This window comes from Acartia tonsa, chromosome 2 (genome assembly GCF_053477335.1).
Source record: "Acartia tonsa isolate MP-2025a chromosome 2, ASM5347733v1, whole genome shotgun sequence".
NCBI classification, from domain to species: domain Eukaryota; kingdom Metazoa; phylum Arthropoda; class Copepoda; order Calanoida; family Acartiidae; genus Acartia; species Acartia tonsa.
Genome location: NC_137261.1, coordinates 19496403 through 19523607, shown reverse-complemented (window position 1 = coordinate 19523607; position 27205 = coordinate 19496403). Strand labels below are relative to the sequence as shown.

The 27205-nt window shown below is 34.3% G+C and overlaps 1 protein-coding gene across 1 annotated transcript in view; it reads right to left on the bottom strand.

The window, feature by feature from the left end:
• Positions 1-17523: 17523 nt before the first annotated feature.
• LOC145306225 (uncharacterized) overlaps positions 17524-27205 on the bottom strand; it is a 116720-nt gene continuing 107038 nt past the window's right edge. The window contains exon 17 of the mRNA XM_080148256.1: positions 17524-18955. The gene's annotated coding sequence lies outside the window, so the exon portion shown is untranslated. The remainder of the gene's footprint in view (positions 18956-27205) is intronic.

Sequence of the window (27205 nt, the reverse complement as noted above, 5' to 3'; positions counted from 1 at the left end):
TTACATAAAATGACAAAAATATATATAACCAAGCATTTAGAATTTAGAATGGGGGGGGGGGGGACGGGTACTAAGTGATAGTACCCCCCCCCCCCCCTCTAACATGATTAGATTCGATGAGACTCGTGTTAAATTGAATACATTGCACAAAATTATATGGTATTGACAAAATAAATGATTTTAATAATCACACTTGAAATAATACATATAAAGATAGGAACCAGTGTTTGTATAGATCAATTTAATAAATTCAGTAATGAATAAATAGGGAATGAAAAGAGAATATCCTACTTATACCACACCATTGGCCTATTCCTTGGTTCTGAGACGTGCCATAGCACTTTTTGTGGCGTGATGTACACTGGCTCTGGTAGCCTCCTGTTCACGGCGGGCTTCCATCTGGTTCAGACGGTGACGCAGATCTTCTTTAGGTCTGAAACACAACATAAGATTATGATACACGTCTAGATCATCATCAGGCGCATCTCTCTTTTTGACTGTTGAGTCCAGAGAATACGGACACCTTGTTCCTCCATGAATTTCTTTTTTTGGCAAGTGCTTCAGCTTCTCCCCATGTTAATTCCAAATCAAAGAGGTCCTTTTCAGTGCTCCGCCTCCAGGTCATTTTTGGTTGTCCCCGTTTACGTTTACCAGTGGTGGGGTTCCATTTTAAGCACTTTTTTGGAAACCTATTTTGTTCCATTCTGAGCACATGTCCTAGCCACCTTAGTCTTTTATATTTCACTTCTGCTTCAATACTATTGCACTTCGTCTTAGCAAGCAGCTCAATGTTTGATATTTTGTTTGGCCAGAATATTTTGCAAATTCTTCTTAAGCAGCTATTGTGAAATGCATTAAGTTGATTTGTTTCAGTTTTCACAGTTCTCCAGCATTCAGCTCCATAAAGAAGAACTGATTTCACATTACTGTTGTAAAGTCTGATTTTTGTTTTCAGAGCAAGTTTCTTTGAATTCCAAACGTTGTGTAGACTGTTGAAAGCAACCCTAGCCTTATCAATCCTGGTCTTAATATCAGCTTTTGAGCCATTTTCGCTGCTGATAACACTCCCCAGATAGGTGAATTTGTTGCTTTGTTTCAATTGTTCACCATTTATTGTTATATTTTGATCAGGGTTTGTAGGTATATTCATAATTTCGGTCTTCTTGACATTGACAAAGAGCCCGACTTGTCCTGCATATTTGACTAGTCTATCTGTTTTAGCTTGTAGATGTTTTATTGTTTCTGAAATCAGTGCCAGGTCATCAGCAAAGTCCAGATCCTCTAGGTGTCCTAGTATGCCCAGCTGGAGACCACGTTTTTTGTCCTCTGTGGTTTTCTTCATCACCCAGTCAATGACCAATATAAATAGAATAGGTGATAAAATGCATCCCTGTCTAACTCCAGTGCTTATTCTAAAGAAATCAGATGTCTTATTGTTTCCAACTGAAACACAGGCTTGGAAGTTGTCATAGAATTTAGTTATCATAATTATCATCTTTTCAGGTATACCATAACTTCTTAGTATTTTCCAAAGTGTTTGTCTGTGTATGGAGTCAAAGGCCTTAGAGAAATCAACAAAATTTACATGGAGTGGCTTGTTAAATTCAACACATTGTTCAATAACCGTCCTAAGGGTGAAAATTTGGTCAACACAGCCCTTTCCAGCACGGAATCCAGCTTGTTCTTCTCTTAGTTTATTGTCAATTTTCTCATCAATTCTGTTTAAAATAACTTTACATAGGACCTTGCTTGGGATAGAAAGCAGCATAATTCCTCTCCAATTATCACAATTGTTCAAATCTCCCTTCTTAGGTAGTTTTATGATTATACCTTTAGACCAGTCCGTTGGTATCTTTTCTTGCCTCCAAATTTTATCAAAGAGATCAGTTAGAGTCCTAGCAGAAAGATCTATGTCTGCCTTAAGCATTTCAGCAGTTATCAAGTCAGGTCCTGGTGCTTTGTCATTCTTTAGACTATGTATAGCAGCTTTAACTTCTTGAATAGTTGGTGGTCGTGTGTCTATGTCTATTTCATGTCCTGGTTCTGGTTCAGCAGTAATTTCTGGTTCAGGTCTGTTCAACACTTCTTCAAAATGTGATTTCCACCTTTCAGCAACTTCTTTTTCTGTAGTGAGTAATTTACCATCTTTAGCCCTGATAGTTTCACCACTCTTTTTGCTATATTTGCCACTTAATTGCTTGGTTATGTTGTATACTGTTTTCATGTTACCAAAGTCAGCTGCTCTTTGGGCCTTTTCAGCCAGATTGTCAATGTAATCTCTCTTGTCTTTCCTTGTGCACTTTTTGACTTCTTTGTCTTTAGCAGTATATTCAGCTTTTAAATTGCTCATGTCAGCCAAATGTTGAGCATTATGGATTTTGTTTTTGAGCTTCTTTCTCTCTTCTATTTTGATCCATGTTTCTTCAGAGATCCAGTCCTTTTTCTCTGGTTTCTTGTGTCCTAGGATTTCCTTAGCAGTAGATTGAAAGTTTTCTTTAATTGAAGTCCATGTGATCTCAGTCTCGTCATTTAGGTCCTCTAAGACTTGAAATCTATTTCTGAGTTTTAAGACAAATTCATTCTTTATCACAGGGTCCTTTAATCTTGAAGAATCATATTGTCTACCAATCTCACTCTTTTTATCATGGCCAGTACGCTTCAGCTTTAATTTAATCTTACTGACAACTAGTTCATGGTCACTAAATATGTCGGCTCCTCTGTAACTCCTACAGTCTTGCATTGACTTGACCCATTTTCTATTGATCATAATGTGGTCAATCATGTTTCTTGTTTGTCCATCAGGCGTTGTCCAGGTATATTTGTGAATGTTTTTGTGTTGGAATAGTGTACCTCCTACAACCATATCATTATTTAAACAGAATTCAATTAAAAGTTCTCCATTTTCATTTCTTGTACCTATACCAAAGTGTCCCATTGCGTTCTCCACTCCAGTCCTGTCAGTTCCTACTTTAGCATTCATATCTCCAAGAACTAGGCACATGTCATGTTTGGGTACTGAGTTTCTGATTGATTGCAGTTGATCATAAAACTCTTGTTTTACTTCTCCATCTTTGTCATTTGTTGGGGCGTAGCATTGGATAATAGTCAACTTGCAATGCCTTGATTGGAATCTAGCCTTAATTATTCTGTCTGATATAGGTTTCCAGTCTATTAGTGAATTGACATGTCGTTTTTGAATAATTATAGCAACACCATACACATGTTGGCTTTCATGACCAGAATAAAGTATTAGGTGGCCATCTTTGGTTGTAGTTTGTCCTTGTCCTGTCCATCTACATTCCGCAATTCCAAGTATTCCAATATTGTAACTTGTCATTTCTTTAACTACTTGGGCTGTTTTAGTTGACTCATACATTGTTCTAACATTCCAGGTTCCTATCTTACAGCTTTGCTTAGAACTTATTGGTGGTCCTGTCATCAAGTTGATAGCTTCCTTTCGGATTTGACCATCATCTTTCATATTCTCAGTAAACTGAGCTTCAGTTCCAACAGTTCTTGTTTCATGTACACCTCTGGCTGTGTGAAAGCCATAAGTGTTTGAGGTTCTGTGGGTGTTTTCGCTAACTGTGGGAATTTTTACAGGTAGGATAGTTAGTCCTACGCAAACCTTCCATATCCCTGGAAGGAAGGGTGACTGGTAAGGGGAGGGACGTCAATATCCCCCAGTACTTCAAGAAGTACCTCCTGCCCTAACACGTCTAGATAAACTATTAAATTAAACAATCTCTTAAATGGAGGTTTTCCCCATGGGTTACTAATACTAGTAGGTGTGCAGAGACACTCCAGTACGCATCCAATGCCAAACCCCTTGCAACTACCCTGAAAGTTTCTAATACTGTTACCTTCAAAATAGTGGAGACATTTCATTGTATACTAAAAAAGAACTGATAAGCTGAAAAAGTCATTTTGAGAGAAACGCCTATATATTCCAGAGTTCTTCGGCACAAGGGCTTAAACGCAACATTTTTTTTGGAGAGGGAAGTAATATTTCAGAAAACATTTTTTAGACATACAACAAAAAAGATTTCGCGGCATTTACCCACCCCAGAGCAGAAATTTTGATAGCAATATGAAACTTAATGTTTCTTTAGCCCATTGTATTACATTAACTTACAATTGATTTTATTACTGCTACTTGGTACAAGGGTTGGGACTAGGACTCTGACAAACAATTCCAAGTGAAAATTTCCACCCAACCCACTTCCTTACTTCCTCCATTCTTACCCACTTTCTTTTAGTTACACCACAAAACAAGTTTAACCCGGCCCAGGGACAAGGGACTGTGTGAGTCTGACAAACAATTTAAAGTATAAATTTTCCACTTCCTTTAATTCCACCGACCTTGCCCACTTTCCTTTAGATATATCACAAAACATGTTTAACACTAAAATTACACCTTGAAAAATCTCAAAACTTTTGGTTATTTCAATTGAAATTTATTTGCTGAATCACGGAGACTGACTGCTACAGGTAAAAAAAAACATTACCTGTCAACCTTCTTATAGTCAGATTGCTTCTGATAGTCAGGTTGCTTCTGATAGTCATGTTGCTTCTTATAGTCATGTTGCTTCTGAAAGTCAGGTTTCTTCTGATAGTCAGGTTGCTTCTGATAGTCAGATTGCTTCTGATAGTTGCTTGTGTCCTGCAGTACTGGATTGGCTGTAGTACGCTTGTACACCAGATTCTGTCCAGGTCCCATTGATGGATGTTCTTCAATGTCATAACTCGACTTGTCCTTATTAGATAGATATTAAAAATGGACAATTTTGACTTTTAGTAACGAAATAAAATTTGCTTGATAAGTAGAATCCTAAATTCCTACAAATCTACCTCCTTACAGTCTTAGGCAATCCCATCAAAGGTTACGTGATTACAATCTGACAAATTGCGACATCATTGATTAACCATGTAGGGTTGGCAATCCGAATCCGGGATCCGGAATCCGCCTAATTTTTGGTCAATTTTGGAATCCGAATCCGGAATCCGTTTTTTAATAGTGGATTCGTATTATTAATTGGTAGGCTAAAACCCCATGAAAGGTGTATAACTATAGTGGAAGAGGGTTTCAAACACTATCCTCTAAAGATAAAAAAAAAAATAACTGCTTCCCCCGGCCAAAAGGTAGGTACCTTTTCTTTCTTAAAACTAAATTTGTAAGTATTTGTAAGTAGGGTGTGTCGACAATTCCCTCGCACCCCCCCCCCCCAAAAAAAAAAAAAAATGAAATCATACCTTATTATTTTTTCCCTGGAGAGAATCAGGCATCTCATATTCCTAAAAAGAACATGTCTAATTTCAATAATATCAGATTTCTCTGAAATGTCCTAGAGACCTTTTAAACAGCTGGGCCGTGCTAGGTAGGTATTAATTCTAGTAGTAGTCAGGATAAAAATTTAAATTTTTATTGAAAATTTTCTTTATTTCCTGCTTCAACCTTATTCTTTATCATATTGGGGATGGATTTTTTTCAAGGGGCGATTCTCTTGGGGGGTTGGTGGTACCCACCCCAAAAATAGTTTTAAACCTTCCCAGAACCTACGGAAAGCTACACTGTAAAGCAATACCATATCGGTTCAGTGGTTAGCGAGATCCTTTGTACACACACATACAGACAGACACACAGAGATTCTGTTACTTTATCAGAAGGATTTAGCGGCAAAGGAAAAGTATGGAGTAAACACTGTAAACGTACCTTGAGGTTGCTACTCATACACTTGGAACAAACAGTAACATCCAACAAATATGTCACTTCTAAAATATTGTTTTCTATTTATAGAACGTCTTATTATTTGATCTTGTTTTATTTAATCGGCTTGGAATTAAATAAAGCGAGATTGAATTTATGAAAGTAAAGGTATGTCTTTAACAATCCTTTCATGTGCAGACATACAAACCTTATATAACGACAGGGAATTTATATTCATTTTTAGATCAGATTTAAAACAGCTTAGGTATAAATAAAGATAGAAAGACAAACTTACGTCATCCCACCCCTCTAAAAAAAAACATAGCCTCTAGATTCTAAAGGTCGCAGCCGCTACTATTAATTGCAATTATAAAAAATTAAATTGTATATGTAATTGTTTAAATTTAGGATTCTGTTTAAGGACATACTTACATTTATAGACCTTAGATTTAGATTATAGAGATGATTTGCAAAATGTATCTGACCTACCTGGATGTATTTGGCATACTTTTCTTAGCCTCGCAGTATACATCATGTGGCCACAGTCATAACAATGAATCATTTTTCGGGACCTAAATCAGTAAAAAACTAAAATTATCTATTTTTCTGTGTAATATGTTAAAACTAGAAAAATACCTATTATTGGGAAGAAAATTAAAGCACTCATACATTTATGTTTATTATTTGTACATCATGTTAAAATAATTTAATAACAATTAAGCTTGATTACGCTAATGTAGCAGTTAATGTAGCAGTAGAAATACCTGAAACATGAACAGTTTTTTATATGTTGTTTCACCTTCTCGTCATGACCAGTCTCATCCTCGTCAACAGGGTATGGCTGTGTGGGAGTGGGACGCCTTAATATGCATATATAAGGATATAAAAAGAACAAGGATGATAACATCCATAAAAGCGAAGCTCTAGAATCAGAGGAAAGACAAACGAACAAAAAATCTTAGTGAGTGCCAGAACTTAAATGAAGATAGAAATTGATAGAATATTTTTAACATGTCTAAACTAATGAAAAGAGGGGCAGACGGACGAACTTACAGACCCAAATTATAAAAAAGCTTCCCTTTTGAAACAAACTTTAGCCCTGCTGCTGTGGTGAAAAGTGAAAAATTTTTAGGTTGCATAAATCATAGTATGCTTTTCAAGCCTTGATACTTTGGAAACTACATATTAGTATATGCTCTATAAATGCAAATAATTTCAAAATAAGGGAAAAATGTATGCTGTGAAACAACCCTTTGGTAACCAAAGCCAAAAAATCAACAAGTTTCAAATGGACAATGATTTTAGAGTTACTTCGCTTTCCAGATTAAACCAAACTGTTTACAGGCTTTCTACAAGGTTAAATCGCTTATAAAAACTACATAATTAATAAGTGAATGTACCTATCAACTAAGATTTTTCCGTCTTGCATGAGGGATCTCCAGAATTTAGGACGGGTCAGAATTTCTCCCACTTCCATGTCCTCTAAAAACAAAGACATTTAAAAGTAAATCCCAGTAAATGTTTGGGTACATAATATGTAAAATAATAGTCTTATGATAATCCTAAAGTCTTCAGATCAATTCATCTCGAGGGAAAGTAGTGGTCTAGAATTAAAACACAAATAGACTTCATTTTAAATGGAATAGAATGGCCTAACAACGATAAAGTAGTAGGCTTTATTTTTTTCTGTTCAAAGCAATAATTTTCCTACAATTTCTACATTAACAAAATTGTCATGTCCCGCCTTCTAAGTAATTTCCGAAATTTGACCCTTCGGCCAAACTTTTGCTATCTAGCCTATGATTTATTGGGGACAAAAAATGTTTTACATTATTTTAATATTGCTGATAGGTCCTTAACAAATTATCAGTTGGTCCATATAAATAAATAAAATTTTTTCAAAGAAGTAATCTAAAAAACCTACCAATATTTTCATCCTCTTTGGTTGGTAAAAAATTTTCATCTGCCATTTCGACCTCATGGTTGATTTTCTGAACCATCTTCTTAACAACGCCTTCATTGTTGCTTTGGGCTAAAAAAGGATAGGATTAAATTAAAAGAATATTAAAATATAACAAGGCAAACATGTATCAAAGTGAACTGAGATAAAAATATAAGTTATAGTTGAACAAGAGTTTCTAAAGTAAACCTGAAAGATAAAAAAATTAAAGATAATAATGCAAAAACAATCTAGCAATCGATGTTGAGTATCTTTCAGCAGGAACATATGTTAGGAATTTTCTGGTGATTATTCCTAATAATTAGGATTTTTATGGTAGGTATGGGAAAAAAAAGTTTAAACAGTAAAACAGTTTGCAATAATATTTATTCAAACGAAGGTTGGGGTACTAGTTTATCCGAAAACATAGTTACCAATAACAACCCATCCTTTAAGAATCCTGTAAAGGCATGGTTTTTCCGGGGAGAGATGAGACATTAAGCTGTTTATTACACTAGTCCCTAAAGTTTTTTATTAACTTTTATAGAATTTTAATTGGTTGGTTCAACTATTAATTGTTATCAGCAGAAATAGTAATTTTGTATATCCTAATTGAGGATGTACTTCAATTTATCGACCATTGTCTTTTCCCTTCAGATCCATGAGTTTTTCTTAATCTTTGTACCTGGTATGTGGACTAAATCTTCCAGATTTTCTCCTTCCCCTTGATAGCCTTCCTGCTCCAGAATAAAATGTCTGGAGGTACTGGTTTTTGTAACTTGCGTTGTTGGTTCTTAATATATATAGGATGGGTCAAGTGCGGATTATTTTATCTTGCCGAAATTTTAAAAAAGATACGGGATGTAATAGGTATATAATATTATACATACAATAACTTAACTTAATATTACAGATTGACCTCATAAAAAAAAATATTCAAAGCCTTCATTGCCAGCACTTTAAACGGCACCGTATGATGACATTTGGGAGTAAATAAACTTTATATTTGAAGACGAAAAAGTAATTTTTTAAAAATTTTAATTCCAATTATTTCATGGTTATGTCTTTGAATATACTAAGGCTGTCCTCAAAACAACTGAATATCCAAATATTTTGTATTCATCAGATTCAAGCTTGCTCAAAACAGCGAAGAACTTAGGAACCATATTTTAACTTACGTATCCGATGACAACTATGTCTATAAAACTAAGTGTGAACCTAAATATTTAATAAATGTGTTTTCTTTTCAAAATGAAAAAATAATTAAAATATACATACTTGGCCCTTCTTCAGGACTTTTGAGCAAATTGTCATTTCTAGATGTCTTGGGCACCTGAAAAGTAACAATAATATTTTATTCAAATTACAAGAAGGGATAGAACAATGGGGGAAGAGAAACCAGCTACGTTTAGATCCCGGTGTCTCAATGTACAGTAACATAAGTTGAAATTAACAAAAATCGTCTTTTTTTCCCTTAAAAGTTTTCATTTTTTTGAACTGTCAATGCATGTTAGTAAGATCTGTGATTAGTTTCTCTCCCCGGTTCCATTAAGAATTCCAGTGTTAATGAAATATACCTAAATAACGGTAAAATTAACACATTATTCCTCTTTGTCTACAATGTACTTATCAAAATATAGTGCCAATCTTTTAGAAAAATTACTTTTATGTTTCTTAATTCATTAAAAAAGTGTACAAAATTAAACAAAAAAATTAATTTTGAAATATTTAACTTTCCGCGCCAAAGAAAAGAAAAGCCAATTTTGTTTTGGTGTTGAACAGCTGATTTGTAAGTACACAAACAAACCTACTAACTAGCAGACGGTTGCATCATAGGTTGCGTGATTTTAAGCAATTTTCACATAAGGTTTTCCAATTAACCCGAAGTTTATAAAAGCAAAGCTTTTCTATAATTAGTGTCGGTACGTTTGTCCATAACGGTTAGATCTTTTCGTTCATTTAGACTTGTTAAAACTGCCCTATCTTTTTCAAACTCTGCATGTTGATTTCTGTAACAATTGGGTAAGAATTAGGAAGCTTAGCAACTCTTTAGGTCAAAATTCAATAAATAATAACAAAGACCAAAAAAGGAACAATTTTATCGTTTCAGACAAAAAAATAATCTGTTACCAATAACTGAATTTTTTCGGAAAAACATTTGGAAATTTAAGCTAATTTTTGATGATTTTAGGAATAAATTGTTTTTAGTAAAGACGACCTTTATTTATCTGCCTTCAAATATTTATTTCGCTTGTTGGTTATAACTTATTCTGCAAAAAATACTTATAAATTCATTAAATAACTTTAATTTCTACGGATTAAAAATGTAATATAACCTGTCGCTCTTTTGGTTCATTCTTCCGTCTTAAAATTAGTTCCATAATCTTGATCCTAATAAAGAAATATTTAAAGATAATCTTTCGGCGGTTTCACACAATGTGCCTGGTGTACACTGGTCGCCCCCCCCCCCCCCCCCCCCCCCCGATCTTGTGCTTTAAAAAAGGGAGGAGGGTAGTTTTTTCCCGATGCTTTACCAAGTACAAAATATGCTTAATCAAATCTAATCTAAATTAAAAAGAAATGTACAAACAAAACCCTCTCTTGCGCAATAAAGGGGGTGGGGGGGGGGGGGGGGCGAAAGTGACACTTTTTGAAACCAAAACTAAAAGTCAAAGGAACTCAACTAAAAAAAGTTACAGGTCTGACATTTTGCATGGCAGTTGCTTTATATGGGTACAATATGGAATATGGCGGGAAAAAGCGGTTTTCGGCGGTTGCGCCGCCGTTTCTTCACAGTTCCATATTGTACCCCTATAAAGCAACTGCCATGCAAAATCTCAGACCTGTAACTCTTTTTTTTTAGTTGAGTTCTTTTGTTGACTTTTAGTTTTGGTTTCAAAAAAGGGTCACTTTCGCCCAGGGGCGTCCAAGCTTTTTATTTTGGGGGGGGGGCACAGTGGTCTAAGGCCGGACATTTCGCCAAAAATCAACATTGGAATTCCTCATAATTAATAATTTATTTTGAAAATATATACCCTATCTCACATAAAACTGAAGAGTTTCTGTCTTTTCAACCACTGGTTGATGAATGATGAACTTTGAAACATGAAGGTTAAGGATTATTTTTACGTCATGAATTTTACCTTTTGAATTTTCACCATCTTTGGAAAAGATAATTTTTTTTAGTGTTACATTGATACAATGAAGTTTCTTCACCTATTTATATTCATAATACTACATGACATATTAGGAAACTGGTGTTTTAGAATTTTATTTTACTTTTTTCATCCATTTTATTGTTGTTTTTAAAAAAAAATTATGTAATTTCCTAAATATTTTTGCAAAAAAATTTAACAATAATTTTCAGTTTTTTAAGGTTTTCACCAAAAACCGGGCCCCGTAACATACCAAACCATATATTATTCTTAATATACAGGTATAATGCCATAGTTTGATGTTTAGTTTAGGTTGTTACGGGGCCCGGTTTATTTCAAATTTTAACTTTAACTTTAGAGGGTAAACTCAAAAATTGCAATATATGAAAGAAAAAAAATTTAATTTTTTTTTTCTTTTCTCTGTTAATTTTTATTCCTAAATAATGCATTTTAACTTATTTCTTATTAATAACATAATATCATTTATGTTTAAATTTGTTTGTTTGTTATGTAAGATATCTAAAACAGATTTTCTAACTATAATTTGGTTTTTGTTTAACTAGTAGGTATAATTCCAATAAAAATGTCTTGTTACATTTATCAATTCAAGGGCCAATACAATGCCTATAATCTAAAAGTAACGTGCCTAACAAAGCTCCAGCCTTTTTTAACGTCTCTAGATGATTACGTTTTACACATAAAAAAAAGTAGCAAACGAATTACCCTTTATGCTATAGCCGCGGTTTCTAGCTAAACTAATGGATATAGAATACGTGGATATTATGACAGGGGAAAAATTGTCGTCAATTTAGCTTGCTAACTTGAACTCGTTTATTGGTCAGTTCATTTATCAAGTAGGATAGGGTATGGGCTAGAAGAAGGTGGATTTGGGGGTATCGTTATTTCAGTCCGATGCGAGTTTCCTAAAACATGGCACATGTTTATTGGTCAGTTCAGTGATCGAGTAGGAGATGGGATGGGGTAAAGGAGGGTTATGGGGGGGTATCGTTATTTTAGTCCGCTGCGAGTTTCCCTTTATTTGACAACATAAAAATCTGGTGTAACATTCAAGTAATAATAAATCCATTGCTAGACTAAAAACCATCTGGAAATTTTATTTTCGTCAAAGACATGGTATCTGAGGAACAATGCCTCTGACTTTTCAGTCATCGAATTTAATCATTTTTCTTCCTATTAAAGTACTATTGCATAAGTGATCTAAAGGGATAAGACAATGGATGATTAATTGATAATGATATCCATCCCTAAACAAGTTATCCCTTTATTATTGGTAAACCAATTTGGACACTTCTAGTTTGGAACCAACCAATCAATTACAATAAAGAGTACCCAAAGTTTTTGGGCCAACAAACAAGATAGCATGTGTATAAAACTTTGGGTACCAGTGTAATTTACAGTCGTATGTCCCCTTCCTCGCTGCTATTGCATGCTGAATGAAACTTTCTTTTGGAGGCCAAAAAGATTAACTTCAAGTAACATATCCCTGTGTATTTATTTCGTAATTAGAAGCAACGACTTGGGTTACCACAAAAACAACATTTTTTTTGATAAATTCCTTTCTTATAAAGTAACTTTTGCCAGTAACCTATCCTTGTTTTTTATTACTAGATTAAATTAAGTATTATAAATAATCTGAGAGAAAATAGCTTCGTAAAAAGGGTAAAGAAACGTCAATTAGTTGTATCAAATGTATGTTGCACAAAGATTGGTGATAGGGCATTTACCTTTATATAATCATTTCTAAAGTAATATTTATCAATGCTTTAAGGTTTTCAAATGTGTTTTTGCTTTAAAACATCGAATTTAGGCTCTCTACGACCCAAGAAAAATTTATGAAAATATAAAATTTTAGCTAAGTTTCAAAGTATTTTCTAGACCAATTGGCTTTTGTTTTTCTTCTCTAGATGCACATACAAGTTGTATTGGGTAATAATAAGGCGCATGCTTTTTATTTTGAACGATTCTATCAACTACAAGATGAGAAAATTGACTTTGAGTAGAGGTAGGTGAAATGTCCACCAAAAGGCCAAAATAGACCACTGTGGGGGGGTAAAATTTTTTTAAGGGGGGGGTAATTCGGTTTTGGGGGGGTAAAATGGCGCGCGAAGCGCGCCGCAAATTTTTTTTACCACCCCCAAAATTTTTACCCCGGGAGTAAAATTTGCTTGGGGGGGGGGGGTAATTACCCCCCCCGAAATCTGTTGGCAGGAGTAAAATTTGTTTACCCCCCCAAAAATTTTTTTTGTTAGAGATTTTCTATTTTGGGTGGGGGGGGGGGGTATTTACCCCCCCAAAATTGTTTGGGGGGGGTAAATACCCCCTCATAAATGGTTGGGGGTGCCTACGGCACCCCCAGGGTAGGGGTAAATTTTAAATGGGGGGGGGGGGGGAAATGAAAAAAATTTTGGGGGTGCCTACGGCAAAAAAAATTTAATTTTTCCCCTCCCCCATTTGTGCTCTAGAAATAATTTAGTCATAATATCTTCATATATTCTTTATCAATTAAAGTATTCTAACCTCTGTGAAGTTTTAATGAACTTGTCAATATTCGCCAGCAGTTCACCCGTTTCTTCTACACTGTCCAATTCCTAGAACAATATTTATACTAGGGATGGCAATCCGTCAAATTTTTGGGCCGGATTCGGATTCTTACAAGAATCCGTCCGAAAAATGGCGGATTCCGGATTCTTATTTTTGGCGGATTCCGGATTCTAGCAATATTTAAAAGGCGTTTTAAAACAAATAAAAAGTTTTATGTGCTACATGTCACGTGTCCTAAAAAATTAATGTTCTTGGTGTTCTCTATAATTCACTTCCAAGAATCGAACCAGATTTTAAAAGATATTATATATAATGATAATAATCTTTGCCTTCAAAAAGGGGGAGTTGAAAGAAAAAATTCAAGACGCTAATTTTAGCCTACCAATTAAGAATCCGAATCCGCTATTAAAAACGGATTCGGATTCCAAAATTGGCCAAAAATTAGGCGGATTACGGATCCCGGATTCGGATTGTCAACCCTAATCTATACGCTGTGCTACTTGTTAATGTTTAAATCTTGTTAGTATATCTGTAATCCGTTCATTGTCGGGAAGGTGAAAGGTTCAAATATCGGCACATTACCGAGTCATGAATAAATAAATTAAAATGGTTCCTACTATTGCTATGTCAGGTGCACGCCATTGATAGATAAAAAAGTAAGGGGAGTGCCTTGCCCCAAACAGGTCATGTGGTTGTATAAAGTGCGTATGACCATATAATCATGCACATCATTAAGCAAGATTTGCTTAATAAATACACCAATCTGTAAAACATACGATTGATAAGGCATAAAAGTTAGAGAAATTAATTTGAAATCTATGTTACTAATATAATTATTCTTATTTTAATTCACATAGATTGAAAAGTTGTCTGAAGCGAAAATGTTTGAAAATTGGTTAACTATATCATTGTATTGGGGATGGATATCCACCTGTTGAAAACGTCTGTATTTATTGTCAGTTCGGATTAGTCGAGAAAAACCATTCAATGTTCGATTTTCAACATCTTAAACCTAGTTCCAACGAAAAATGTACCGATTAAGGTTAAGTTTGCCCTAATTATAGAAAAGAAACGCTTCTAAATTGTGAAAACCTGAGCCAATGTGTCTTCTTTGAGTAAGTTTTGAAATTCTACAGCATATTTCAAAACTGAACTTGTTGGCATCTGGGTTAAATCCTTAATAATAGAATGAGCTTTATTGAGTTAACATCCTATCATATAAAGTCGTAAGATTTTTTGTCTCTCTGATGGTTTTGTGCTATTTTATTTGCATATTAAAGTCTTGAGACTAAGAGGATGGTTTAAAGATATTTAGCCCCTTTTTACCTCTTCAAATACAGAGCCCCTAGATGCCAGGGACATAGTCGCTAGTCTATGTAAGAAAGTAGAACGATGTCTCTCTGTCCGTCCATCTGTCTGAAGCTGAAGATCTCTGCAAGTGCTGAATCGATTGGCCTCTACTCTTTATAGAATATCTTTACTGGTCCAGAGGAGGTTTTGATCTATTTTTTAGTAAACAAGGATGACAACATCCATAAAAGCGAAGCTCTGAAACGATATGACAGACGAACATTAACTTTTGTTGAGTGTCAGAACTGAATATACAAAATATGAAAATATAAGGTTTGACAAAATTATGCGTAAATTTGTTGCAAAACTTCTTCAGAATATACAGAATTCTGTTTAAGGACATACTGACATTTTTAATACTTGATTATAGAGATGCTTCGCTCATAATATTGTACCTTATAGTAATAGGAATCAGTAATCAAAAAATCAGATCAATCGGATGATTTTATCACATAAAAATTGTTATTAAAAAAGTAAAAAATCAACATGTTTAAAATGGACGTACGGACATTCTGGTAACGATTATAGAGTTGCTACGCTTTCTAAATCGTACCTAACTACTACAGGAATCACCATGCAAAGTTTGAAATCGATAGGACAATTCTAACATGCCTAAATTAACGAATAAAAGCTAACTATCTCGGACGGACGGACGGACGTACGGACCGACCCTAATTATAGAAAAGCTTCGCTTTTAAAAATATGAATATCAATTTTTAAGTTATCACACACAGACGATTTTTTATACAAAGGAGGAGGGCGGGTTTGTCACTTTTAAAAATCAAAACTAAAAGTCAATGGAACTCAACTAAAAAAAAGTTACAGATCTAAAACTAGGCATGGCGTTAGATAATAAAAGAGGCGGCGATTGAACCGCCGCTGTCGCCGAAATTTTTGTTGCCTTTTCTTGCCAAATCAGAAAATTTGGAATCATCTGAGACAAACTTATTTCTGTGCTGTAACTCTTTATTTAAGTTGAGTTTCGTTGACTTTCAGTTTTGTTTTCTAAAAGTATAACACCCGCCAACTCCTTATTAAACTTAATCTGCAAAAGTAAAAAATATTTGAACACTAACCTTTCTCCATCCATAATCTTCCCTGACATAGTCAATAAACAGCTGGTTGCCCAGGAGCTGTCGCATACACTCGGCCTGCTCGGTTTCAAGGTCATACATTCTATTCTGTGACATTTTTACTTGACTTTGAAAAGATTTTATTCTGCCTTCCTGAAATTTTATAGCATGCAAAGCTGTGCAAAGTTTTTATTATTGTCAGGAATGACAATCCGTTAATAAATAAAAACCAAGGGATCTAAAGGGTAAGACAATGATCGATAAATTAATGTACATCAAAAACGAGGATAAACAAAATTTTCCATTCTTTTAATTACAATTAGTGGTTGCAACGTTTGGGCACTCTACCTAATAACCAACCAATCAAAATTCAATAAACGTCCCCAAGGTTGATTAGCCAACGAAAAAGAAAACGTTATTATTAAACTTTGGGGACTAGTGTAAATTTAAAAAAAAAACAATGTCTCCTCCCTCCCTCATCAATTTTTTATCTGAAACAAAAAATCAGTGCAAAAAGCAAATTTTCGGAGTATAATAATAAATGGGAAGGGTAAAGTTTGAGTGTTTAAGAGACTATTTCACGAACGAGATTAAATAAAAGATCTACAAGGAGGGGGGGGGGGGGTAAGTTTTGACACTTTTGCGTAAACAGGGTGCATCGGCTTTGTCTTAGGAGTGAGAGGATATGTTATTATGGGAAAAAGTTTACTTTTGGGATGTATTTTTCTTAAATTAAAAAAGATTTGGATTTGGCCTCCAGGTTCAGGTGCTGCAGGTCTCCAGGTTGTCTCTGGACAGGTAAAAATGAAAAAAAAAATTGTTTTTGAATAGTTAGAGTTCAACTTAAAACAAAATATGCATCTTTTATCTTCAAGTATGCAAACAACATTAAAAAAGATGCATATTTTGTTTTATAAGTTGAACTCTAACTATTCAAAAAAATGTTTTCTTCATTTTTACCTGTCCAGAGACAACCTGGAAGCCTGCAGCACCTGAACCTGGAGGCCAAATCCAATTTCTTTTAAAATTTAAGAAAAATACATCCCCAAAGTAAACTTTTCCCCCAAATAACCTATCCTCTTACTCCTAAGACAAAGCCTATGCACCCTGTTTACGCAAAAGTGTCGATGTTTTAGTGCTTTAAATCGATTTCTATAGATTTTAGTTTGGGTTTTAAGCAGCGTCAATTTCAACCCCATACTCTCCCCCACCCTAACTTTTCAAAGGTGGGGGAGAGTTCAATAACCATCGATTATATGAAAAGATTGTTTAATGGGAGTTAATATTTCGAAAATTGAGAATAAAAATTGCGTCACCCTATTGCTAAAACATGAAACAACAGTGAGATTTAAGCAACAAATATCTCAAGAATTGAAGGATAAACAGATAATCATATAAATTTTGATAAGAGGTGTGTATTAATAGGGGTGAATGAAAAATATGTTGTATGGAAAAAAAACTAGAAAAATATGTTGAAGAGGTAAAAATTACGAAATAAAGAGTACCTTCTGAAATGTTTTTTCAGCAGGAGTAAAAATAAGTCTTGTGCAGATAAACAGTGACACCCCTGGGTATTAACGTCCCTGGTTTTAAAATTGTCGGTCAAAAAGTAAAATTTTTTTTTTACTCATTTAAGCTTTCTTAACTTAAGTTTAATGTTTAACGAAAAATAGCAAATGCTTTCCAGTATCAACAATATCTGTAAAGAAAAACGATTAATCAAAATAAAGAAACAAGAGTAAATTTTCATTTATTATTATGCATACAAGTACAATAAACAAATAACATGAAAAAGCAAAAAAAATTAATAACAAAATAGTAGGTAGACAAAAAATGAGATCCAAAATTTAACAATTTAGATCGTTTAATTATGATAATGATCAGAGATATTAATGGATATTAGGCAAGGCTGAGACACGGAACGATAAATCAATCTACCCTCAGAAGTTCTTTATAATGCCTATAAAAAAGGGATAAATTTAAAAACTTTTGGGCAAAATTATTCTGAATGACGTCATATTAGTGTAATGGATTTTTCTAATATGACGTTACTCGAGATACTTTGGCCAAAAGTTTTTAAATTTATCAAATTTTTTAAAGGCACTATAAAAAGCTTCCTCACCCATAATTATTGTTTGAAAAATTTAGCCTTTTACAGCTTACATAAATAGGGATAAGAATAAGGTGTAGATTAATCAGCTTCCATTTTTCTTTCCTTCTTGAATTTAATAATGATATATGATAACTATAATTAAGAAGACAAGAGAAAATGGTTATTATATCAAATAATTTATAGTGGGATTAAAACAGAGGTGGATTCTTAAAAAAAATTTGGATCGCTTAGTGAGTCAAAATTGTTTTTTGAAAAAATCCTCTAAAATCGCATAAAAATCTACAAAAAATAAACAAAATCTTATGGTAATAATCCTTTTATGATTTCAATAATTTTTTTTTTATGCAAGTTTGGAGGATTTTTCATAAAAATAATTTTGCCTCATTAAATGACCCTAATTTTCTTTAAGAATCCACCTCAGAATACAGAGTGAAAAACTCAAGTCCTTGTTTCTTTAAAAATACATCAAATTTATTTTACTTGTTTCGTTATGCCTCTAGAAGTAATAAAACTACTTTAAAACACAAAAATCTACAAAGGTTAATCTTCAAACATTCATAAAAAAAAACTATATATAAGCTATTCAAAATTTATATTTTTAACAGAAAACCAGGACTTTAATTTTTTTCAACGAAAAACAATTTTTTCTGACTCATCCTGTATGAAAAATTTCTCTACATTTGGTAACAACTGTCCCATTGGAAGATGTTGTACAATTAACTTAAAAACCTTAAAAATGTTAGTATTTCATATTCCGAAACATTTTACCCTCCCTTAATTTATTTCTTTTAAAATTTTAATATAAAACCGAAAAATTAAAGGTTCCCCAGATATGATAATTTCTCTTAGTCCATAATTTTTTCCTTTTCTGTTTTATACCTAATCTTTCTAATCAGCCAAAATTGTGATATCTTTGATTTTCATACAATTCTAAATACATAGGTATATTATATGCTGTAAATAATATACAAAATATTATATCTTTTTAATATTTAAATTTACTGCAACTATTATTAATAGATATGAAAATATTTTTACTAAGCATGATATTAAGATGTGAAAATAGATCAAATATGATTATTTTGTTTAGGCAGCCAGCACAGCATGTCATAGATCATATAACTACACACATGTACCTACCTATCTCGGTGATGATCAGATGAAGAAGAGGCAGCCGATTATAGATCATATGAAGGATGACTCTTCCATCAGATTATTTATGTCATAGATCAAATATATTTTATCTCTGTATTTTTATCATGTTTTGATTACTTGAATATTTTATTATTATGTTTATCATGCTACTCTATAATTGCAGAGTGTTGTTCACTCTGGGGTTTAAAATTCTTTATTCAACATAATGCAATAGATCATATATTTGTGTATTTCAGAGAGAGTGATAATGATGCCGCTCGGCTAGAGTTATGGTTATACTTTGTTCTTGTTTGGTGAGTCACGCTACTTTTACCCACTTTCTCAATGGTAGCATGGTCAAACCGATCTACGAAGCAGTATAACTATAAACTAGTTTGAACACATCACTCTCTACCACCCCGTTATAACAAAAGACGCTAAAAACAAGGGGAGCAATAGATCAAAAGTGAAATAAAAAGAATAAACCCCAGAAGTTGAAAAAATGGGTGATGATAATGGTGGGAACCTTTTATCTGGCGGTTTAAATCAGAATAATGATTCTGCAAATGGTGTTAGAGGTGCCGTAGGTGGCCCTCTAGGTACAAATGGCGATGGCAATGGCGATAATGGAATTAGACCTCAAAATGGTGCAAATAATCCGGCGTTAATTAATGGTATTCATGATACACAATCAAATGGTGGAGAACATAGTTCTAATAATAGATCAAACGGCGTTAATGGAGAAAATGGCGATAATCGGCGACAAATGGATGACAACATTAAAGGGCGAATATAGGTTGAATATAATATGGGCTCAAAAAAACCGTGCAATTCCATAGATTATAAGTAACTTTAAGATATTGACATATCCAAATGTATAAGTCTGTTATAGCTTAAAACCTGAACATTCTCAGGATAAATTATGTAATAAGTGTGGTTCCCTAAGAACTCCAAACACCCTAGCATCACACAAGGCTTCGGTTTAAGGTTGAATTAAAAAGCTTTCGTTAAATGATAGTCGTAATAAAAGTGGAAACCAGTTATCAATCTATTTTTTTGTATCGTGGATTGTTTCTTCCTTGACAATATTCCCCAACAAAGTGTAAAGTATATGAATTTTATTTTTTAAAAAAAACCTTTACAGGAGAAATTTTATTTCATGTAAGTATGAAAATTATATGGTAATTGTTATAATTAATTTAAAGAGGACAAAAATAATAGGTGAATAGTGTTTTTTTTCTTATATTTTTTTCTGGAGAAAATCTGGCGATCGGTGCGTTTGTGTGTGTGTGTTGAAAAATGCGTACTAGGGTAATTATATCATCAAGAATTAATCATTGATCTTTATACAGAAAAAAAAACTTTGAAACGTATTATTTACCCTAGTAATTACTCCAGACGCAAATTGACGCAAATTATTTTATGCTTTTTAAAAAATCAATAAAATAGTATATAATATAAAAAAAATAAACACTTTAATTATCAATTAAGATGCATGCCAATGTAATAATCAATTAAACTTAAGAAAACTAGTCAAAAAAAGTCTTGTAAAGGGGTAAAATAAACGATTTTGTTGACTTTCTCATTTATCATATGTTGAAGTAAAAGCAAAAATTGCAAAATCTACTTAAGGATTTTTTTGATTTTTAAAATTTAACATAGATATTTTAAAAGTATGTAATGGCACCTTTCATATAAGCTCATATCATATTGAAACTATATTCGCCCTTTAATAGATCAAACGGCGATAACGGAGAAAATGGCGATAATCGGCGACAAATGGATGACAACATTAATAGATCAAAAAGTAGCGTGCATGACAAGCAAAATGGTGGATTTAATAACTTTCCCTTAAACAGGGATGACAATATCAGAAGTGGCGCTTTAAACAACATTAATAGACAATACAATGATGGTTATAATAGATCATATGAAGGGGGGTATAATAGATCAAATGAAGGGGGATATAATAGATCAAATGATGGGGGCTATAATAGATCAAATGAAGGGGACTATAATAGATCAAATGACGGAGGTTATTACAGAACAAACACACTAAACGGCAGCTCACGAGACAAGGACGACGACATTTTAAGTAGCGCTCAATATAATAGATCAAATGAGAATGGATACATGGGGGGAGCGAGACCAAAAACGTATCAACATCCCTATAATAGATCAAATGAACAATTATTACCAAGACTGAGTATTTTTGAAGATAACCCTAGACAAAAACAATATATCTTTGTAGACGATCCAAGACAGAGACAGGGTTATTTTGAAGAATCTAGACATAGATCATATGAGTATGATGACAGATACAGAGTAGAAAGACAAGACCACATGGATAGGACAAAAGAGGGAAGAAATACCATACCAATACCTAATCTAGAAGAATTTTCCGAATTTAATACATGGAAAGAATGTATATTTGCGTGGGCAGAAACCACTGAACTTCCCCGGTACAAACAAGGATATGTCCTAGCCAATGATCTGCCAACACATTCTGAAAGATATGGTAAACATTTAAAAGAAGATCTTTTTAGAGCATGTCCACCCTCAACTTTAATAACCAAAGTAAATGGGGTACAAAAAGTGATAGATTTCCTGAAAACGAGAATTTATATTGACGAGGAAAAAGAAATATTCGAAATCAAAAGACAAATGTCAAAAATAGAGAGAAAACCCAACCAGAATATCAACGACTTCATCATCGAATTTGAAACGCTAAGAGAAAGATCTAAACAGCTAGGCATAGAAATACAGAATGATAGACTTTTGGCCTTGACTATTTTTGAATGTGCAAAACTTGATTTAACAGAAGAAACCGTAGTAAGAGGCGTTTGTCAATTTATGACAAAAGATGGTAATAGATATGAAACGGTCAAACGGAAATTACGCGAAGTATGCAGCCGTTTGCATGAAAATCAGTCAAAGAATAAAGAAGAATTATATTGTTCACAAAATTCAAATCGCGCAGACGACATTCAGGGTAGCGTTGATCAAGTTTACTTATCTAGAGGATGGAAGCCGCCAACACAAAATCAACGATACCAAAACAGAGGAAATCAAAACAATCGATACCAAAATAACCAAAACAGATCAAATCAACATAACAGACCAAATAACAACAACAACAATGCACAACAAGTACACTTCAGAACCAGAGCTAAAAATCCAATAGGACCAGATGGAAAAATAATGACGTGTAATGTCTGTAAAGCAGAAACACATCTACAAATAAACTGTCCAGATTCATATGAAAACAGAAGGAAAGCAGGAAAAGGTGGAAACAACAACAACAACAGAAAATTTAAGACAGTATACATGTGCAACGAGCAAAATGGTGAAGAAAAAGAATTTTTAATGCCATTTTCAGATTCAGAATCAGAAAAAGAAAGTGTAAACTGTACAGTTCTGTGTTCTGACAATAAAGAAGAGATGAGCAACTTCACTGCTGAAGCCCTAAATATGGCTGCACTAGACACGTGCTGTACGTCTAGTGTAGCAGGTGAAGAATGGCTAAAGATCTACAAGAACTCTTTACCAGAAGATCTCAAATCAAAACTAAAAGGACCAATAGAAAGTAACAAACAATTTGTATTTGGAAATCAAGGAAAATTGAAGTCCAAAGCAAAATATATAATACCAGTCAAGATAGGAGGAGTATACAATGAAATAGGCATAGATATAATAAAATCAGACATACCATTGCTTCTTTCAAAAGCAGAAATGAAGAGACTAGGAATTACACTAGACATGAAAAATGATCAAGGAACGATAAATGGAAAACCGTTAGTGCTAACAACAACCACAGCTGGGCACTACATTGTAGACCTGCTACAAGAGAACGAGATGTTAGAAACTGTCAACATAGCTGAGCTAGATGAAGATAATGACAAAGAACAGAAAAAGGCATTATCAAAATTGCATCTACAGTTTGGGCACAGACCAAAGAAAGTTTTTGTCACAATACTTAAAGAAGCAGGTAAATGGCAGGAAAAGTTCTCAGAGATGATAGATTCAATAATGGACAAATGTGAAGGTTGTCTATTGCGTAAAAGAACACCAGACAGACCAGCTGTAGCTCCACCTATGGCAAATGACTTTGGACAGGTGCTTACAATAGATCTGAAAGTCTGGGACATGAACAAGAATGTCTACATAATGTACATGATAGACATGTTTACTCGTTTCCAAGTGGCAGCTGTAATCAGAAGTAAAGAGCCAGGAGAAATTGTAAAAACACTGCTACTGAAATGGATGCCAATCTTTGGGAGAGTAGAAAAGATTCTTACAGACAATGGAACAGAATTCTGTAACGAAGAGATGAGAGAAGTAGCTAGTTCTTTCAACATTCAGCTTTTGACCACGGGAGCAAACGCCCCGTGGCAAAACGGAATGAATGAGAACAATCATGGACTCACTGACACAATAACTAGATCAAACATGAGAGATTATCCAAGCATGAGCCTAGAAGTAGCACTAGCATGGGCAGTGTCAGCAGTAAACTCTCTAACAAATGTTAGAGGTTTCTCGCCATACCAGCTTGTTTTTGGAAAACAGATCAAGTTACCTAACATTCTAGATGACCCACCACCAGCTTGGGAAGAACCTACAAAAAGTAAATCTCTCATAGACACTTTAAATGCTCTACACAATGCAAGAGTAGAATACACCAAAGCTGAAAGGTGTGAAAGAATTAGAAAAGCACTAAGAGCAAAGATCAGGGTTGCAGACACGGTGTACGAGAATGGAGACATTGTCTACTTCAAGAAGGAAGGAGAAGAAGCATGGAGAGGTCCTGCCAAAGTTGTATTCCAGGACAGCAAAGTCATTTTCATTAGAATAGGCAGCATCTACTACAGAGTAAGTGCAAACAGGCTAATCAAAGCAAGTGAAGCATTAGTAAAAGAGCTTCAAGAAAAAGATGACAGCGAGAATTTGGCTACAGTCAAAGATCCTATGAATGTCAAAGAAACAACTACATCAAAAGAAACTTTTGAATACAACACTAGAAGCAGACAAAGGCAGATAGATCAAGCTCTTGATGAACATGAAAAAGACAAGCACAGAGACAGCACAAGAACCGAAGACAGATCAAGTGCTAACAAAGACACAACAGAGTTCATGCAAACAGACACAGAGAAGAGAAGTGATGATCAAGCAATAGAAATTGAAGACATACCTAACACACAGAATGAAGCAGAAACTGACAAAAATACTGTAGAAAATGAGAATGTAGATTCTACAGAAAAAGAGAAAACTGACACTTCAGAAAAAGAGAAAACAGACGACAAAGATGAAAAGAACAATGAAGGGACATCAACAGAAAAAGAGAAAGAAAAGATTCCACTGCGCAACTCTAAAGGAACTAAGAGAAGGAAAGTTAGCCAAAAACCTTCCCCAAGTTTCAATGATGATGGCACTCTTCAAAATGCTTCAAATGTGTTAAAAAGAAATGACAGGATTGAAATCCTTGAAAAAGGAAAATGGGAAAAAGGAAAGATACTAAGTCATGGAGGAAAAGTAGGTGGAAGAAATGCTGGTTGGTTTAACATCGAACTAGACAATGGTGAAGTATTTCATGACGAAGTTTCAAAAAGAGAGATTAGATATGAGGACACTACAGAACCAACAGCCGAAGAGGAAGTAGTCCTAACAGTGATAAAACTAGATAATGGCAAGAATATGGAAATAAAAGACATAGACAACAGAAAAATTCGAATAGAAAAAGAAGAAGAAACAGCTTTTCTGATGATATGTGAAGAAATTCTTGCAGTCATGGTTCCACAGGAGAAAAGAAACTCACCAGAATGTCAACAAGCAAAACAAGATGAATTGAACAAACTTAAAGCTTTCGACACATATGACATAGTTGAAGATGTAGGACAAGATCGGATAACAACAACATGGGTACTTACAGAAAAAGGATCAGAAGTAAGAGCAAGATTGACAGCAAGAGGATTTCAGGAAGAAACAGACTTTCCTACAGACAGTCCAACAGTGCAAAAGCAATCCATAAGACTAATATCAGCAATGGCAGCAACAGAAAAATGGACCATTCATACCACAGATATCTCTTCAGCCTTTCTCCAGGGCAGCAAAATGGACAGAGAAGTTTTTGTCAAACCCCCAAAAGAAGCAGATCTTCAAAATAAGCTATACAAACTCAATAAATGTTTGTATGGTCTTAAAGATGCGAGTAGAAAGTGGTATATGAGATTACAGACCAAATTGAAAGAACTAGGATTCAAGAAATCACCACTGGATAAAGGACTGTTTTATCTAATCAAAGATGGAAATTTAATTGGTGTCGTTGGGATTCACGTAGATGACTTTTTCTACGCTGGAACAGATGAATTCATAAGAGAAGTTATGCCCCAGATTCTAGGCATCTTCAAGGTTGGTAAATCTGAATCTGCAGAATTCATGTATACTGGCTTCATGTTCAAACAAGATAAGGGAGGCATTACAATAGATCAGAATAAGTACATTGAAAATGTAAATGTTCCACAAGTAAATGTAAGATCATTTGCAGATAAGAAAAGAGAAATGACACAAGATGAGCTGTCTATGCTAAGACAGATAACAGGAGTGTTGAACTGGACAGTAAGAGCAACAAGACCAGATCTAGCTTATGATTGTATAGACCTATCCACTCATTTCAAAGGAGGATCAGTTGAAGAGCTCATTAAAGCACACAATTGTGCAAACAGAATGAAGAAGAATAAAGTGTCTGTAAGAATCTCAGATCTTGGAAATTTGAATAATTGTCAAATTTGGATGTATTCTGATGCAGCTTTCAGAAATCTGAATGACAAAATAGACAGCTGTGGAGGTTTCGTGATCTTTCTGGTCAACATCATAGACGGTAGATCAGCTGTCATAGAATGGAAATCCAATAAGCTTAAGAGAAAAGTTCTCAGTACTCTGGGAGCTGAAACACAAGCCCTAACTTTAGGTTTAGATGCAGCTTTAGGTGTCAAGACACAGATCAAAGAGATGACCAATGGCAAGACAGATCTAGTGATAAAAGCTATCACGGACAATAAATCAGCCAGAGATGCCATTTACTCTGAATCAGTTGTGGAAGAAAGAATGCTTAGACCAGAAATTGCAATTATCAAAGATATGATTGAGGATGGGAGAGTACTGGAAGTGAGATGGATAGAAGGAAAAGAAATGCTGGCGGACCTATTGACCAAGAAAGGGGTGAACAAGATTCCCTTGCTTGATGTGATCCAGAATGGAAAAATGCCCCAGAAAACTCTAGATCTCATTCTAAAATAGAAAAACTTTGCACCTGCGCAATTGTACAAATGTAAATAAAATAGTATTTTAAGAAGTTTTTAATCATACATTAAAAGTTTTATTGTGGTATCGAATATAAGAGAAAGGTTGGCAACGTGAAATGAAACAATTCTGCACAAATATAAGGGAGCGCAGAAAACACAAACAAAAGCTACGAGCCCAAAGTGTACACAGGAAATAGCGAGCCCAAAAGTGTACACAAGAAATAGCGATCCCGGAAAAACAAAAACAGAACGCGGCATTCAGCGCTTTTACGTGATTTTTCCAGAACGAAATCTTCAAATCATTTTTCGCAAAGTTCGGCGCCGGTAAACACCAAAACTCCCTGTTTTAAAAGCAAAAGAAAGTTTTTTCTACATCAATACAACATCCAATCAATTTTTACAACTACAAATAGTCAACCCGTTCAAAGTTTTTTTTGTTTCCAACACCTATTAGCTGTATCAGTGATAGAAAAATATAGTCAAGAATATTTTTTTTTGTTAATATGTTGCTTTAACCATACATCATTGGCATCAAATAATTTCTATTTTTCAATTTTCAGAATTTATTAGACATGCCAAGAGTCCTCGACGTTGTTTTCGCGTCATTTATGATGCCTGAGAGGGTCATGGACGAGCGGGTGTCCCGCATCAGGTGGTACAGCCTGAAAAACTATGATCTTCAAACGACCACCAACGTAGTCATTGATGCCATTCTTGACCAGACACAAACAAAAAATATTGTTGTGGCAAATTATCAGAAATTTGCAGGGGCCATCGAAAATCACAAGATCACAAGATGCTTTGACAGGATTGTGGATGCCCTAAGATCACAGGAACGGAATAAGATAGTTTTCAGCACCTGCGTCTACTTGCC